The sequence below is a fragment of the Furipterus horrens genome, unplaced genomic scaffold (genome assembly GCF_987537825.1).
Source record: "Furipterus horrens unplaced genomic scaffold, mFurHor1.1.pri manual_scaffold_7, whole genome shotgun sequence".
NCBI classification, from domain to species: Eukaryota; Metazoa; Chordata; class Mammalia; order Chiroptera; family Furipteridae; genus Furipterus; species Furipterus horrens.
The window spans coordinates 9,775,252-9,791,370 of record NW_028327177.1 but is presented as its reverse complement, the minus strand read 5'-3'; the positions used below and the strand labels follow the sequence as shown (position 1 = coordinate 9,791,370).

At 46.1% G+C, this 16,119-nt stretch overlaps 1 pseudogene; it reads right to left on the bottom strand.

Moving 5' to 3' along the window:
* Positions 1-1,492: 1,492 nt before the first annotated feature.
* Positions 1,493-8,907, bottom strand: LOC150004006 (small ribosomal subunit protein eS6 pseudogene; annotated as a pseudogene).
* Positions 8,908-16,119: the final 7,212 nt, after the last annotated feature.

Here is a 16,119-nt window from a genome sequence, read left to right as displayed (position 1 = left end):
TTGAATGTGCCTGTGAGCTCATTCCTTATCCTCTCTATACTTGTAAAACTCAATAAAAGGAGCGGTCTTTGCGCCGCTCATCGCTGACCTGCCAGAGCGTGCGGCAGCCCTCCAACCGACTCATTCTCCTTGCTGGAATTACTTTGGCGCCCTCAACCACATTTAATACAACATGCTCCCCAGGCCATGCCACAGCCCAAGGACAGCTGTCAGCTACCAGTGCATTCTTCTGTACACTAAGGACATGAACTTCACAACTGGTCATTATTGCAAACACCACTGAGACAGCGAGAAGCAGTTTTCCAGCTGACATGAATTAGTCAGGACATAGCACCTATAGTTATAATATCCATACAGCACAACCACATGGAGAGGAATCAGACTCCGGCCCTCACCTTTGGTGACAAACAAGGTCATAACATGTAGGTAGGAACAGCAAAGCCCAAGGGAAGAAGAGGTCAGCTGTCCAAGGGGTTGAGGAGATGAAGTCTGGAAATGCTTCATGGAAGAGTGAGGCAGGTCGCCCCCAACACCCTCTGTTTGGTGGAAACTGTCTAGCAGTGGTCTCAGGATCACGGATGAGAGATGATAAGTAACCCAGACACTGTATTTTGTCTGGGAGGAGGAAAGGTGGCTGACCTCTCTAGGGGAGAAAAGCCCCGATCATGCCTTCCAAGCTTCTTTTATTGAGGAGAGTATCCAGGGGATACAGACTTAGGATACACAAGTCATCAATCAATTTCAAATGCTTGGATTACTGTTAACAATCACTGATAACTGATAACAATGTAAGGAACACAGTGAGCATTCTGGGTCACAGTCTATTAGGCATCCTGGCACTATGGGGACATCAGGTACAGAGCTTTATACACCTTCCGGGTACTTGATGTCATACAGGGTCTGTAGCCAACTTAAGAGACGAGAGAAACAGAGCAAGCCTCAAAGCAGAACATGCACTCCTTAAATCCAATTCCCACAGGAACCCCCTGACTGGGCTTTCGGGTCATGCCTGCCTCCAGCCTTCCTGGTCTTCTGGACAAGACTTACAGGCCTCCCGGGGGCACCTAGCTTGTGGCTGGGCTATAATTCCCGAAACCATGCAGGATGGTCCCCTACAGAAGAGGCATCCTTTCACCTGAATCTCGGGAGATGTGTCTACCAGACAGACTGGATGAGGAAGGCATCTTGGGAAATGAAACAGTTTGAACAAAGAATAGCATGATATACAAGCACCTTTGGGCAGCTAGAGAGAGTTCCACAAGGCTTGATCCTCAGGTGCCAGGGTGGAGTACAGTAAGTGATAAATCTGAGCAGGCAGGCAGAGCCTGGGTCACAAAAGACTCTGTGACCAAGCTGAACGTGTACATTTTGCCCTGGAGGTCAAGATTTGGGAAGTTATCAAAGGGGCTAACCACTGGAGGAAGCTTTTCCTTAAAAAAAAAATTTTTTTTTTTTATGTTTGTTCTTATTTATTTGTTACTGTTAGAAAACCTCATTTTTGACTGGACTCAGACTTAGAGGCAGAAGCTCTCAGAGAGGACCGCCTGCATTTCTTGGCAATCTGTTCCTGGCGTTTTTCTTTGGCCTCCATCCTCTTAGCCAATATTTAGCATATTCTGCAGCCTCTTCCTTATTTTTCTTAGCACGTTGTTTCTTCAGAGCGATGCACCAACGTCTGTGTTGCAGGACACATGGAGTAACGAGTCACTGAATCTTAGGTTCTTTAGTCCTAGGTTTCTTACCTTCTTTGTCTAGGGGCTTTCTCACAACGTATTGGTGGATATATGTAGAGGGGCTGGTGTCTCGGGGGCTCCACCAGGCTCTCGAGGCAGAAAACAGGCAGCCTCAGGCCCAGCCCAGGCCCCAAACTCCACTGTAGGCCAGCCAGCCCTGGGCAGCATGGCCCAGACCGCCCCGGAAACGCACGCCGGCTCCAGGCCTGCCTAGGTCACCTCGTCATCGGCTCCAGGCCCATCTGGCACGGCCACTCAGCGCCCCGGGGGGAGCTCGGGCCAGAACACCCAGAAGCGCACTCGCCAGGGCACCCTGGTCATGACCGCAGGCGCCAGGGCTGAGAAAAAGCATAAGCTTGGAGGCGCTGCTACGCCCGTCCGTCATTCCCACCGCGGACCTGCACCCAAGCAGAGCTCCCATGCTTCCAACCAAGGGCTGGGCACCACCACCAGCACGGTGGCCTCTACTGTGGTGTCCCTCTCAGCCTCCACCCCCAAGGGCCCTGCCTCTGCTGGGAACACTGCAAGAAGTCAGAGGATGACCAGCCTACCAATCCCTGGGGCAGTCGGTGCGGGCGAATCACGGAGCACATCCGCAGCCTTGGCTGCCAGGCCAGCCTCTGACAGCGGGGTAATTCCCATGGATACCACCCCAGCTCCCTAGCTCTCCTCTCTGGGACCCCTCTCTGGCTCTAATGGGAAAAGCCTTGCTGTCAGGGCCCCACCATCGTGTTGCCAGAAAACCACGGGGCCGTCAACCCAGTCCCCCTGGCTGGTTTGGCTCAGTGGATTGAGCGTCGGCCTGCGAGCTAAGTGTCGCTGGTTCAATCTTCCAGTCAGGGCACATCAGAGAAGGAAAACTCTGACTCCAAAAAAACCTCCGCTGCCTTGCGGCATACCTCTTCAGGGGAAAGGCTAAGGGAGTAAACCCCGACAGAAAATCCGGAGCCGGAGTCCCTAAGGCGGTTTGACGTTGTAGTCAACACCGGCAACTCCTGCGGCGCACCTGAAGCCAAGCTGTATTGACTCCGTCTTTCCCTTGGACCCTTCAGCTGCGAAGAGAGGGGGGGTCTGCTGCATGGGCAACAGCAGACCCTCCATATCACCCTGCCCAGGCTCTGTAGCTTCAGCTTCACTGGAGAGGACACTCCAGCGTCATCGCAAGATGTCGATTCAACACGGGAGGACACAGATACCGTGTCACTCCCGAGTCGGACTGCGCAGCCATTCTCGGCGGTGCAGATAGACTCTTAAGAAGCTACACCATCGTCTCTCGAGACGGATGGCTGCCGATACGATACGATTGGTGGACATCATCTTCTTTAGAGAGGTTGAAAAGTTTGTGGGTCCTGCTAGCTCTTTTGGGCCCCAGGAGCTGAGGCACAGTAGTATCAACAAGACCAGGAATATCTGTCTCCCCTTTTCTCACAATGACCAAGCTGAAGACGCTGAGGTTGGAGTCCACAATGCAACCCTGAACAGATTTGCGCTTTCGCTCTCCAGTCCGCCTGAGTCTGTAACAGGAGTGGCCCTTGCTCTGCAGCAGGCAGACGCAGCCGTGGGTCAAGACCCCCTGCTTCATGGGGAAACCTTGTTTGTCATTCCCGCCATGGATTCGAACCACATAACCCTTCCATTCTTCACCCAGAGCGTCAGCAACAACCTCTGGCCATACGATTCTCATAAAAGGGATGAAGTTTGCATTCATCGTCCACTTCAATGAGCTTCTGGCAGCCAGTGGACGGGAAAGATATGTTCAGCTTTATCCTGAGTCATCCAACTGCCTCCGAGTTGCCACAAAAAAGAGGCCTAACTTCTGCTTATCCCAGATCACATAATGGATATGTGACCCCAGACAAGATACTTAACCTCTCTGTGCCTCAGTTTCCATATCTGAGAAATGAGAATAAAGAGAGTATCTTTTTCATAGGGTTTTTTGGGGGGAAATTTTGAAAGAGAGCAAAACGTAAAGAGCTTAGTGCAGTGACTAACATATATAGTAAATGCCCAAGTTTACATTATCATGGGTACATTCTAGAAAGATCACTCCAGTTTCTGGATAGAGAATAAAGCAGAGCTGAACCAGAATGGACCAGGAGGTGCAGTGATAATGGTCCAGAGTGCAGTGATGATGGTCTGAGTTAACACAGAGGCGTTGGGGAAGGACCACACAGGAGTGAAATGGAAGATGCCGAGAAGAGAGAACTTTCTGGAATGGGTTGCTCTTGGGAAGGAGGGGTGGCAAGGGAGAGAAGGAGTATGGATTTGCCTGCTGGTCACTGAGATTGAAAATACAGCTTGGGAGACCAAGAGGGATTTATATAGGGGTTGTTGACATGATGAGTTTGAGAAAACCAACTAAGGTCATCCAGAGACTAGAGCCGAGAGTCAGCAGCACAAAGCTAACCTGCAACTGAAGCCATCCCAGAACATGAGATGGCTTGGGGCCGCGTGTAGCCTCACGGAGAAGCCTACCAAAGTATGCAGTGGGGTGGGCTGAAGCCTCCCCTCATCCACAGCCAGTACAGGAAATAAAGAGAAGCTTGAAGTTCTTGGTTAAATTGGCCACTATGAATTCTGGGTCTCCTGTAAATTAAACTATTGTCCATGCTGTAGTCATGGTTGAAAGTCAAAGTGAATAATGAACTTTTGATCTGGCCTATTTTTTGCATACAGATCTTCAAATCGTGGGTAGTAGGACTACTTTACCATTTGACATTTGAAGGAGGGTATGTATGGCTTGTTGTAGGTTTTAACCCCATGCCTTCTGGAGTCAAGGTCATCACAGAAGTGCTTCCCAACTCTGCTGAGCCCAAGCCCATCCGTCTTTCTAGACCCAAAGTAAATGCCACCTCCTCTGTCTGCTGTTCCTCTCCCACCCAAGGCTACCAATAGGGAAATAGTTTCACAACCTTCCACAGCAATAACAATAAGACGTGTTTTTTTTGTAAAATGAATTTCTCAGTTCTGCCTGAATGTAACAATTCACTGGAGAACTGAAAAAAAAAAAAAAAAAAACCGTACAGAAAATAGAGTGTTTCTTTAAAACCCAGATTTTTAGTCATGGGAAAGAAGAAAGCTCACAACGACAGCTGGCTGAAAGTCCATGCTGCAGAAAGAGCTGTGGCTGAAGAGGTAAGGGAAGCAGGCACCTTGAGAAAATTATTGGAATTAAACTGAAAGATTATAATGCCGCAAAAAACCCTGTGTTACTAAAACCAATGCCAGGAAGACCCCGTGTGCAAAACCCTCCATGAAGACCTCTCCCTACCAAACTGCTCAATCAAAGAGATGCGCCCTGAAGTGAGCTTGCTCCATCCAGGTGCAGCTCCAATGATGAACATCAGCCTAAGGGGATCTTGTCCTTCTAAGGTGAGGTGGATGAGGGCAAGGTGAAGGTGGCTGCAGAAGGGCCCCCTCTGTTTCCAGGGCCCCTTATACCACCACCAATTCGAAGTGGACTTCAAGACTCAAGGCCTTTGGGACCTCAGCCATTTTCTCCCCCATCCGATCCTGGTTTGTGGCCACCTCTGGGCTTAACAGAATATGCACCAGGTGTTACATCTGGAAAATGGGATGTGCCTTTCGACCCTCGAGAATTTGTCCCAGGATACCACACACATGTTAGACCATTAGGCTCTGTTGGCCCTCAAAAAGTCATGCGTTTAAATGTCTAACCCTGTTTTGAATGAACATAAACTTGGAATGCTTTCTTGGCAAACTATCTTTTACACTCAAAACATGTTTTCTCATAACACAATGGCCTTTAACCTCCTTTTCATTTATTACATTTGAAATGTTTTTAATCATAAAAAAAGTAAAATACCTCCACCAGTGCGTAAGAAACTAGATTCATAACAGCTAGGAAAATTATTTGGCAAGTGGAATGTGGAAAATGAGACTGCTAAACAAGGCTGAGCAATTTACAACCAGCTAATAAATTGCAAGATCTTATCTACCCTAACCAAGAACACCTCGGAGCAAATGGTTTATACATTTCTGACCAAGCTCGGGCAGATGCACCTCAGTCCCTTTCCTGTGAAACTGACCAGAGAATAATCCTGATCACTATATACTCATTTTTATGCATTAGCATATCAAAGGACACACCTGGAAAGATGATGAATATTCTATTGAGGTCCTCCCCTGAGACCTCACTTAAAATTCCTGTGCAGTGGCAGCTCATCTCAGGGTAACCCCTAAACCTCTCTCCAAGGGCCCTCCTTTTGCCTTATTTTTCACTGAGCAGAAAAGTACCTCTGCTTAGGCTTGCTCATGTCGCTGTGATCTTGCCTCTACTGTCCTAAGCCCTTTCTTTGTTTCATTGTCCTCAGCTTTACATGTACTCTAGAAATCACCTGAATCTGTGTCATGAAATCTTTCCTGCTAAAGTCAAGAACCCACACATTCCAGACCATGCTGGGGCACATGGCCCAGGTACTGGTCCCTTTCTGGTGACACTTCCCTGGAGCTATCAGAACCCTTGGGGGAATTTTGCACCAGGCCAGGATTGAGAAACACCACAAACTAGCCTGGTCAATGAATGGTCACTGGAGTGATAACAGCACTGCAGACATGGGTTTTCCGGAAAAAGGCAGCTGCCAGCTGCACGTCCCCAGCCTCCAGTCCCCATGGACAAGGCAGTTACGTGGCCCTGGACCTCAATTACAGAAGCCTGCGCTAGTTCACTTTGTCAGACCAGAGGGAGCTGGCTGTTATGAGCGCTCTGCATTTTTTCTAGACAACTGATGTCTGAAATTGTGTGGAACGGCTTATGAACTAAAGTCTCAGTTCCTCCTTCTCCCAGGTTATTCCTCTGTGATTAAAAATAAAATTCCCAGGAATAGTTCATCTGTCTAAAATGTTTTCCCTTCAGTAATCTTTGTTGGGTGAGCCTCTGGCACCACTGGCTTTTCACTTTCTTTTGGCTTGCATGGCAGTTCCCGTGCCATCCTTGTCATGACTGACATTCTGGGCTAGTTCATTTCTTGCTGTAAGGGGCTTCCCTGTGGATTGTAGGGCATTTAGCAACACTTCTGGCTTCTATCTACTAGATGCAGTGGTATGACCCCATCCAGTTGTGACAACTAAAAATGTATCCAGACATTGCCAAATATCCCCTGGAGCCAAAATAACTCCTGTTTGAAAGCCAGTGCTCTAGAAAAACCGAGCATGGGGCTGGCACCTCATTCTGGTCTTTTTCTTTCAGTGCCTAGTACTTGGTAGGTGTTCACATGGTGACTGTGAGATGAAGTCCCTTTTGTGTGATGGCTCACGTTTGTACACGTGGTGGGTAGAGGGCTTTGTCAAAGGGGGAAGTGTGATGTTCCTCTCTTTCCTCCTCCCAGTCAAGGCCCTTTGCTTCTCTGTCTCTGGAGAAATTTGTGCTGGATTCTTATTTCCAAAATTCCATTGAGGTGAGCAAGAGTAGAGAACAAACGGGTTTTCCTCTGGGTTAAGAAGAAATTTCCACAGACTTGGAAAAGGTGTAAGAGAAAGGTCCATAGATCCCAGGAGTCTTCTGAGGCTGTGGCTGGAAATGAGGCACCAGGAAATTATGTGAAGGCCCATAGGGTTGGCTAAGACCTTGAGTCCCAAGTGTGGAGCCACAGACCTGGCAGAGCCCTCCTGGACTAAGATTAGACACATCTTGAGTGGATGGGGGGCCAATGACTGACACGACCCTCCAGAAACTTGGTCATTATGGTAAATCTCAGATCTCTGGCAGAAACGCTGGAAGACTTGGGGGAAAGAAACTCTAAGAAGGACTGAGGCAGTAAGAAGTTGGGAACGAAACCAAGTTGGTATTTTGAAAATAAAGAGATGCCAGTGTTTCTGACATCTGCCTTTCTGATGTAGGATCAGTACATGGTAAATACAAAGTGCCAAATTAATAATAGTTAATATTTATTGAGTGCTTATTATGTACCAAACACTATCCTTTCAGCTTTTGGTGAATTCTGTCTTTTAATCTTTAAACTATTTCTGTTAGTAAGTTTCCCAAGTTAGAGATAAGGAGTTAGAGGCATATTTTGGCTGGGTGACTTGCTCAGGATCTTGCATCATCTAAATGGTAGATGCAGAATAATAACAATAACAAACACATATACTATAACTGTCAGGCCACATTTCATCAGCTTTCCATGTTGTTAATTCATTTAAATCTCACAACAACCTGAAGTAGGTATTATCATCATTCCCATTTTATAGAGAAACAAATAAACAGATTAAATGATCTACCCAATTTCTCACATCATAGTTGGCAGACCTGGGATTTGAACTTGGAAAGCCTGGCTGCAAAATCTATGCGTCTAATGACAAAGCCGTGCTTCTGAGATTCCAGGAACCATGCTCTAACTATGCTTTGCTGGATGGGTGCCTGAGTATTTCCAAATGACTGACTAAAACAGGCTTTTAGTAGGAACCAAAGGGTGGTTCAAACCCAAATGGCTTGTCTGTGAAAGAAGAATCAGGCAAAGCTATGACTGGTTGGCCTGGATCTGGAATTTACAACTAATACTGAGCTCAAGACCAACCCACGAAGTGATGAGTTTCTTTGTCACTAAATAGGGATTATCAATGCTGATCTGAGGACTGATAATTGAGGACAGCAGCTCCTTATGTCTACTCGAGACATTAACCAACTGGAACATGCTAAGAGGGAAAGAATGGGAAGGAGGAGAGAAACCATGTTACAGAGAAACCATAGTGGGAATTGAGAATGTTCAACTTGAAGAAGTCTTCTGGGCCAAAGACTCAGAAGCAGTGACACTCTCACCAAGGTCATTCCCAAATCCAACACCCACTGGAGCCAGGAGGTGGGGTGATGGCATAGCACCACCCCCCCCCACCGTTTCTGCACACAATGAGGCCTGCTAGAACAGAACATGAATGGGAAGCTACAGAAATACTGAAGGACAGGAAGAACAGGAAAATGGGCAGGAGAGAGGGAAGGAAGAGGTGGTCTGAACTTAGCAAGGTCAATAAAGGTCCATAGTTCCCGAGGGACTGAACGCACAGAGCAGAGAATGTCCCGGAGACGGGGTACCACACAGGGTGTATTCTCAGGCACAACTGCAGCTCGAAATTTCAGCCCCCACACATCTCACCTCAAGCTTTAAAAGGCTGAATATTGTGCCTGGTCCACATACTGCTCCCATTCATACCGGGCCATGTCGTATAGGACATTCCACACAGCCGCTAAAGCTTGGGACAACTCACTGTTATGCCCGTATCCATAGCCCTCTCCAACAGTGGAGGGGAAGTCTGAGGGGAGCACAACCCCATAGATCTGGGGTCAAACCAACCAGGAGCTTGTATAGCTTGATGCTTGACAATTTTTCATCCACCCCAGAATGTTTTGGGCTCAGTTTTGTCAATTCACGTCCCATAGCAGGCTCCCCAAATACCATGAGCAGACTTTGTTTATACCCTGATTTCATCTAATGATAAAGATAATGGGGCTTTTTGTTTTTGTTTCAGATAATCAGAGAAATCTAATTTTAGACTCAATATTGGGTGATATTAATAAATTGTTATTTTAATAAGTATGGTACTAATATTGTTGTTATGTAAGAAAATGCTTTGCCCCACCCCTGCCACTTAATTTTTTCAAAGATGACTATAAGAATGAAATTGTTGACAGGTGAAACCTGGTTCTTCTTGCTGATGCCGTAAAGAATTACAGATCAGCAAATCTGTTAGCATGTGAGCAGGATTGATTGGTGATATGTTCTCATGCAAGAGAATGGGCCTTGCCAAGGTGGAGGGTGGAGGTTGGGGGGTGGGGAGAAGAGGCATAGGTTCAGGGCAAGGCAGGGTAAGGGTGGCCACAGGCCTGGGTGACAAGCGTGCCTGGGTGGCCAGAGGTCTGGCAGCCAGGAGAGCCAAGAGAGCGAGTCCTTTTTTCCTGAGGACTTACATAGTCGGGAGGCTAAGGGTAAAAAAGTTACATATTGACAAGTAAAGGTAGTGCCAGCTTTCCTGGGGAGATGTGCCTACCCAAACTTAGGTATATGTGGGGGTCTGTTAGTCTAAATCCTTATCTTGCTCCAGATTCCACTTGTTCATCTTGTGAAATAGACATGTGACAGAAGGCAGTGAATGAAAGTTGGAACAGTTACCCAAAGTTATTGATGGGCTGCTTCTGTAAGCATCAGGGACTCCCTGTAAGACAGTGACCGGAGGGAGGCATTTAACCAAGGCTATTTTATGGGCTTCGTCCTTTGGCACTAGGGACTCCTTTCTGCCTTTCGCACCTTGGGATGCAAGCACAGTTTCAAAGGCTTTCTTTCCTAGATAGTTGAAACAACACATAGAATTTCAGGGACTGCCCTCCTCCCGTGTTAGCCACGGTGTTTCCCGTGATGTTGGAACAGCTGACACTGTTATCAGACCAGGCTCAGGACTACTGCGTCAGTGGGTGAGACATGTCTCCCCCCTCCTCCCTGCCTTGGTTTGCTACTGGTCCTACCTAAGTGTCAAAAGGCGTTTCTTGGCAACCAGGACATTAGACGCTGGTCAACAGCAGCACAGTCTTGGAGTCCTTCCTATGCTATCTCCGGCCTCAAAATGACTTACTAAGTGGAGTCTGCTTTGAAATGCTTCCGAAAAAAAATAGGTGGGGATAGATGAAGCAAGTGTGGCAACGTGCTGTGCTGACGGCTGGTGAAACCGGCTGATGGCTAAGCAGTCCCTTGTATTCTCCATTTTTGTTTATATGTGGAGATTCTTATAACAAATTTATTCATATGTAACTTTTACCCATCGATATTTTGACAATGAAGGAATACAAAGGTTGGGTGGCTAAATTTGACTCAGATTTCTTGATGGTTCACTTAACAAAATCCAGTAGCTAATGATATAAGTGTTAAGGCAGGGGGTCCCAGGCTAGGTCACTCCCCTCATTTTTAACACTTGCTTAGCATTTTCATGAACACATTCCAGGCAAGTCAGGACCTCATGATACATTCATCATACAGAGAGAAGAACTTCAAAAGAATTTAAATTCAGTATTTTGACTGTATATTCCTGGGGCACTCTTGCTCCTCAGTTGACATTTGGCAGCGCTGGGGGTCACTTTTGGTTGTTACAACTGGAGCGTTGATACTGGCATTTAAATGGGTACAGGGTAGAAGCTACAATGCACAGAGGTGTTCCTACAATAAAGAATTATCTAACCCCAAACGTAAAGTCCTGCCCTAAAGGAGTGTATTGTAAAGACAAAAAGAACCGAAAGTTATCTTTTCAATATCACAAACTCAATATTCTAACAAGACTGGCATTGATTGCCCTTACTGCTATTCGAAAGGTTTATGGGTGTATTGTAAGATAAAGTGAGAGTAGCATTATGTTAATGTCCTTAGGATGCAAGATTTTGAGTTAGAGAAAGAGAGAAATACAAATATAAAACCAGAGAGAGAAATTAAGTTAAATTTCTATAATCTTAGATGTTTCTACGTCTGGGGCCTCAGTGCTTCTTGTCCTTTGTCCCTTCTACAGGCATTTTCATGCTCCAGGGCCTCGCCAAGGGGGCTTCTGCACTGCTCACAGGAGAGTTCTTGGCCTCAGGGTACAGATGACCTTCTTGCATACTTGCGGGCTCCTATGAGGCAGAACGCGAAGCCCCAGGCCAGTCAAGGCCTGTGCCGAGTGCAGAGCAGCACTTCCCTGCATCTCCTAGACAGAGCAGTCCCCAGGCCTCCTGGCTTCAAGGAAACAGACTCCACCTCTTGATGGGGAGTCACAAGGTCAGATTCAAAAGAGCATGCAGGCCCTGGCCTGTATGGCTCAGGTGGTTGTGTGTCATCTGGAAGCAAAAGGTCCCTTTTGGTTAGGGTTCCCGGCTTCGGGGCACATGGGAAAGGCAGCAGATCAATGTTTCTTTCTCTCTTACGGATGTTTCTGTCTCTCTTTCTCCCTCTCCTTCCCTCTAAAAATAAAATCTTAAAATTAAAAAAAACAAAACAAAAAACAAGAAAGAACTGAGCATGCAGGATGAGAGATATTGCGGGCCAACTCTGGAAAACCACATTAAGGCGGTGCGGGGTGATGTAACAGGACTTGGTCTTCCCACCAGGGGCTGCAAACTGGGCTTCTGACGGATTCAGTCCAGGGGTGGGGGGGCGGTGGGGGGGCGGCAATCAGGACCGTCCTAAGACCACACGTGTGGATGCTGGGAGTGATTCTGTATGTCCTCCTCTAACATCAGCACTTGGTACATTGAGGAGTGAGGGTGGAACTTGCCTGCGTGAGAATAAGCCCAAGAAGGACATCACAGCGGGAGACGGTGAGGAAGAGATCCGGTGACACTGCTTGAGCCCTCAGAGGGGGCTTTAAGGAGCCTTGGCAAAAAACTAAGGCTTTGTCCCCAAGCCTTTCTCAATAACTGATATCCAGAGTTCTCTGCCAGATGGCCCAGCAAAGACAGAACTCAGGATGCCGCCTTTCCATTCGAGCCTGTTCTTTTCAGGGGGACTTGGGACAACTGAACTTAGACTGAAACAGGGGGGCTAGGCAGAGCATGGGGGTCAGAAAAGAGTTTTTAGGTTAAGCCTATGTCAAACCAGATCTTGGCTGTCATTATTTGCAGAGGTAATGGATTGGAAGCAAATAAGAAGTAGATGACTTGGGGTTTCCCGGGGAATTTTATTGCCTAACCAACCCTCTACCCAGAAGCAGGGTCTAGGCTCCAGCGTCACACCTGAGGGGGGGACTGTGTAAGCATTGCAGCCCCCCACCGGGGGCATAACCTTGACGTGCTATTTCAACCAGACAAGGCAGAACCACCCAAAGGGAAAAGTCAAAGGCCACAGAGCATGTCAGCCGAGGGACGTTCCCCTGGGTGAGGAGATTTGGGTGGGGAAGAGTGGGGGGCAGCTCCTGCCAGTAGGATTTGATCATTGCTAAGGGCCAGTAACTTACACATGCTTTCCTTTTATTCTTGTTGTGAATGGGACTTTTTATTGCCATTTTCTTGGAAGAGCTGTAGGTAGGGTGGGTGGGTGAATCACTTCTTTGTCACCACCACCAGGACTTAGCACCTAGCCCTGATTGCTGCTTATCACTTAGGTCTTTGAGCTGAATCAGGGCATTTGATATTTGGAGCTTGTTTCCCTGGGAGAGGGCGTAAGAGTGCCTGTGTGTGACAAAGGCCCACAAATGCTGGGTGGCCAAAAGCGTGGGACAGTGACAGACACCATGAGGTATCACCCAGTGCTGGCTCTTCCCTTCTTTTAGACTAATGGGACTGGATTTTTGTTTGGGCACCTGGCCAAGATATTTCAGCCTCACCTGCTGGCCCAGTGCCCAAATGAAAACAGTAGGAATGATATAAACAACCTCTGGATCAAGCTCTTAAAAGGAATGGGCAAACCTTAGTCATTGTGTACTTCTTAATGTAGAAGAACCTGACTTATTAGACTTGTAGTTTTAATTATTTGTTTATATCAGAGCTTGATTACAAGTCTGTAATCTATGTTAAGTTGTCCAGGGAAAGTTAATGGTAAACTTTTAAGCTTTGGTTGATCATGTGAAAATAGTGAATAAATATTTAGAAATTTGAAGCTAAATATTGGAAAAGATGTTTTAGAGAATGAGTTGGCACATTCATTAAATGAGACAGGTGAGTTTTTCTCTGGATTAACAGCTGCTCAGACATTAATGCTACTCCTAGCCAAGGATGAGCAATATAAAAGCTAGTTTATGAACTTCTATGGGTCTCAGTTTCCTTACATACACAGAGAAGGGATTAGACTCAATCATTACTAAGATTTCACCCATTTCTAAGAGAGCAGATTACTATTAAAATTCAGGAACTCTTTTGCTCATGAATCTGTCAGATTTTTACAATCACACAAATACATGGAGCTCATATATCCTATAACAATTTGAGACTTCCAGCATGCCTTTCATTCTTTTGTAATATCACAGTTGCTTCTGTGTAACTAGACTATCAGCATTTCATCAAGGCACATGTTTCATTGACAGGTTTGTCTGGCACACAATGAAAACTCAGCCCATCTCGGAGATAATTACCAGCTTTAGCACATCTCAGCTGCTAACAGTAAACTTTCTTATTCTGCACCTGCTTCTGTAGCAATGGGGAAAGAAACAGAACTGCCCACTTATGACATAAAATTTTTACAGAAGCTGCACATCTGAATAGTTCTTCACTGTTTCCACTTTCCCTTTATCCCAACCACCTTCACTTTACAGATGAAGGAATTAAAAATCCAAGGGGCCAAATTATTCCTCACAATCACACAGCTAGTAAATGGCAGGGCAGGACTCTAACCTAAGTCTGTGTGACTTCAGACCCAATGGCTTTTTCACAAAAATACCCCCAGCTTATAGCAGTATCTATGTACCACAGAGGCTTGTTGTGAAAGTTGCTTCTCAATTTGCTAAACTTTTTTATGTAGATTCCCAGTATTACAGAGCAACACTAATTCCAATACATCCTGTGTACTATTTAGCTCTGGAAGAGGTTGTCTCTAAAGTCTGGACAGAAAAAAAGTCTCTGGATTCAGTTAAAATCAATCAAGGGAAATAAGAGGAGCTCCAAAATGTTGATGCCTGCACTCTCTGCACCTGGAGCTTAACTCTTATATAGTACAGTGGTAACTGCCATTTCCTCTTCATTGTTAACTGCCAACTGCCGACTGATAACTGTTAACGGCCCAAGGTTGCCTTGTGATGTCATGCCTGGTCACATGGCTTGCTTTGGTCAATGGAACGTAAGCAGAAGTACCCTGTGCTGTATGTCAGCTGAAGCAGCTTTCAAAGCTGCAGAGCTATTCAGTATTTCAATTTTCTCTCTTTTCCCTCTCTCATGAGATCATCAAATTCTGTAGAGAGGCTGATACCACTAGTGTGGTCCCATAATGTGAAAATGTGGAGCAGAGCTTCAGCCAACCTATAAGAATCAAGTAATGTGAGGGGGAAATAAATCTTTGTTGTTATAAGCCACTAAAATTTTGGGGATCACTTGTTATTGCAGCATAATTTACCCTAAGTCAACAGATTCAAGCAATAATGCTATAGTATTGAAAGTATTTGGCAACTCCATAGGACACAAGGCTCATACAAGTAGGTACTCTTCTTTAACTCCCTTTCAATCCCAGAATCGCACAGAGTCCCTGGCATATAATAGGCAACAAATGAATCTTCGATGGCCATCTGGATGGATGGAAAAAGAGATGGGTGACCAGTAGGATCATAGAATGATACTATGAGCTCAAAATGGAATAGAACCATGAACTAGCAAAGCTCATATGGATACCACTCTGTGCTAAGATTTTATCAATTCCACTTCTAATTACCTCACATCTTAATGTTCTACTCAAATCCACACTTCCTAAAACATCATGTCTGTATCTTACTATTTCTATCGCCACAAGTCAGCAACTTCTGTTGACTCACCAGGAAAACCCAATAGGAAAGACAAAGTAGATATCAGCCCTGCCCCCAATCACATTAATATGGCTGACTCTCCCACCCACTATGCCCTTATGAGCAGAGAAAGGCAGGTTCAGGCAACAGCTCATGGTCCAAATGTTCACCAAGAAGAGACCATGATGGTTCTTCCTTCTTTGACCTCCTGCTATTTTCTGTATGGTTATATTCTAGCACAAATGTTATAGTAGTTAAGGGTACACTCTCTAGATTCAGAAAAATCTTAAAGCTTGTCCCAAGTTGAGATGAGCAGGCCTTCATATCCTCCACAACGGTCAGTCATTGGGTGCAGGTTAGTGCAGAGCGATCCGTTTCTTGAATCCCTTTTCTCCTCACCAACCCCTTGGTCACATGTTCAGCTTTGCTGAAGAGCAGCATGTTGGCGATGACCCTGAGCTCAGGAAACTGGCTAGATCATAGCCCCAGAGCTAGAATTTGCAAATTGAAAGAACCTATTAGGAGACTTCTCTTCTCATTCCTCTTTCAGCTTTGACAATAGACCAATGCATTTTTCCAGAATCTGCCATGAAAAACCTAACCTGACGCTGTTAGGACATGTCATCTGTCACATGCTGTCATAAAATTCCTTCAGAGTCATCAGGAACTTTATGTCCCTGCCACCTGCCATAACCCATACAACTGCCTGCTGTGCCCAAGGGAAGCGGAAGTAATCACACATTTCATTCTTTTCCTCCTTGCCCTCAAATGATCAAGCTCCAGCACCTTTTTCCCCTCTTGATCTTTGATCCAAGACACAGCCACCATCTGTGTACCCAACCATTTCCTTCCTCTGAGGACTGTTGAAGACATAACATATACAAAATGATGGACCCAAACAGCACAATGCCAAGGTGTTCTCCATGGTTTGACATCATGACCTACAGCTGACATTAAGCTCCTCAGACTTGACCCCTTTCCTGAGTTGGTTCCA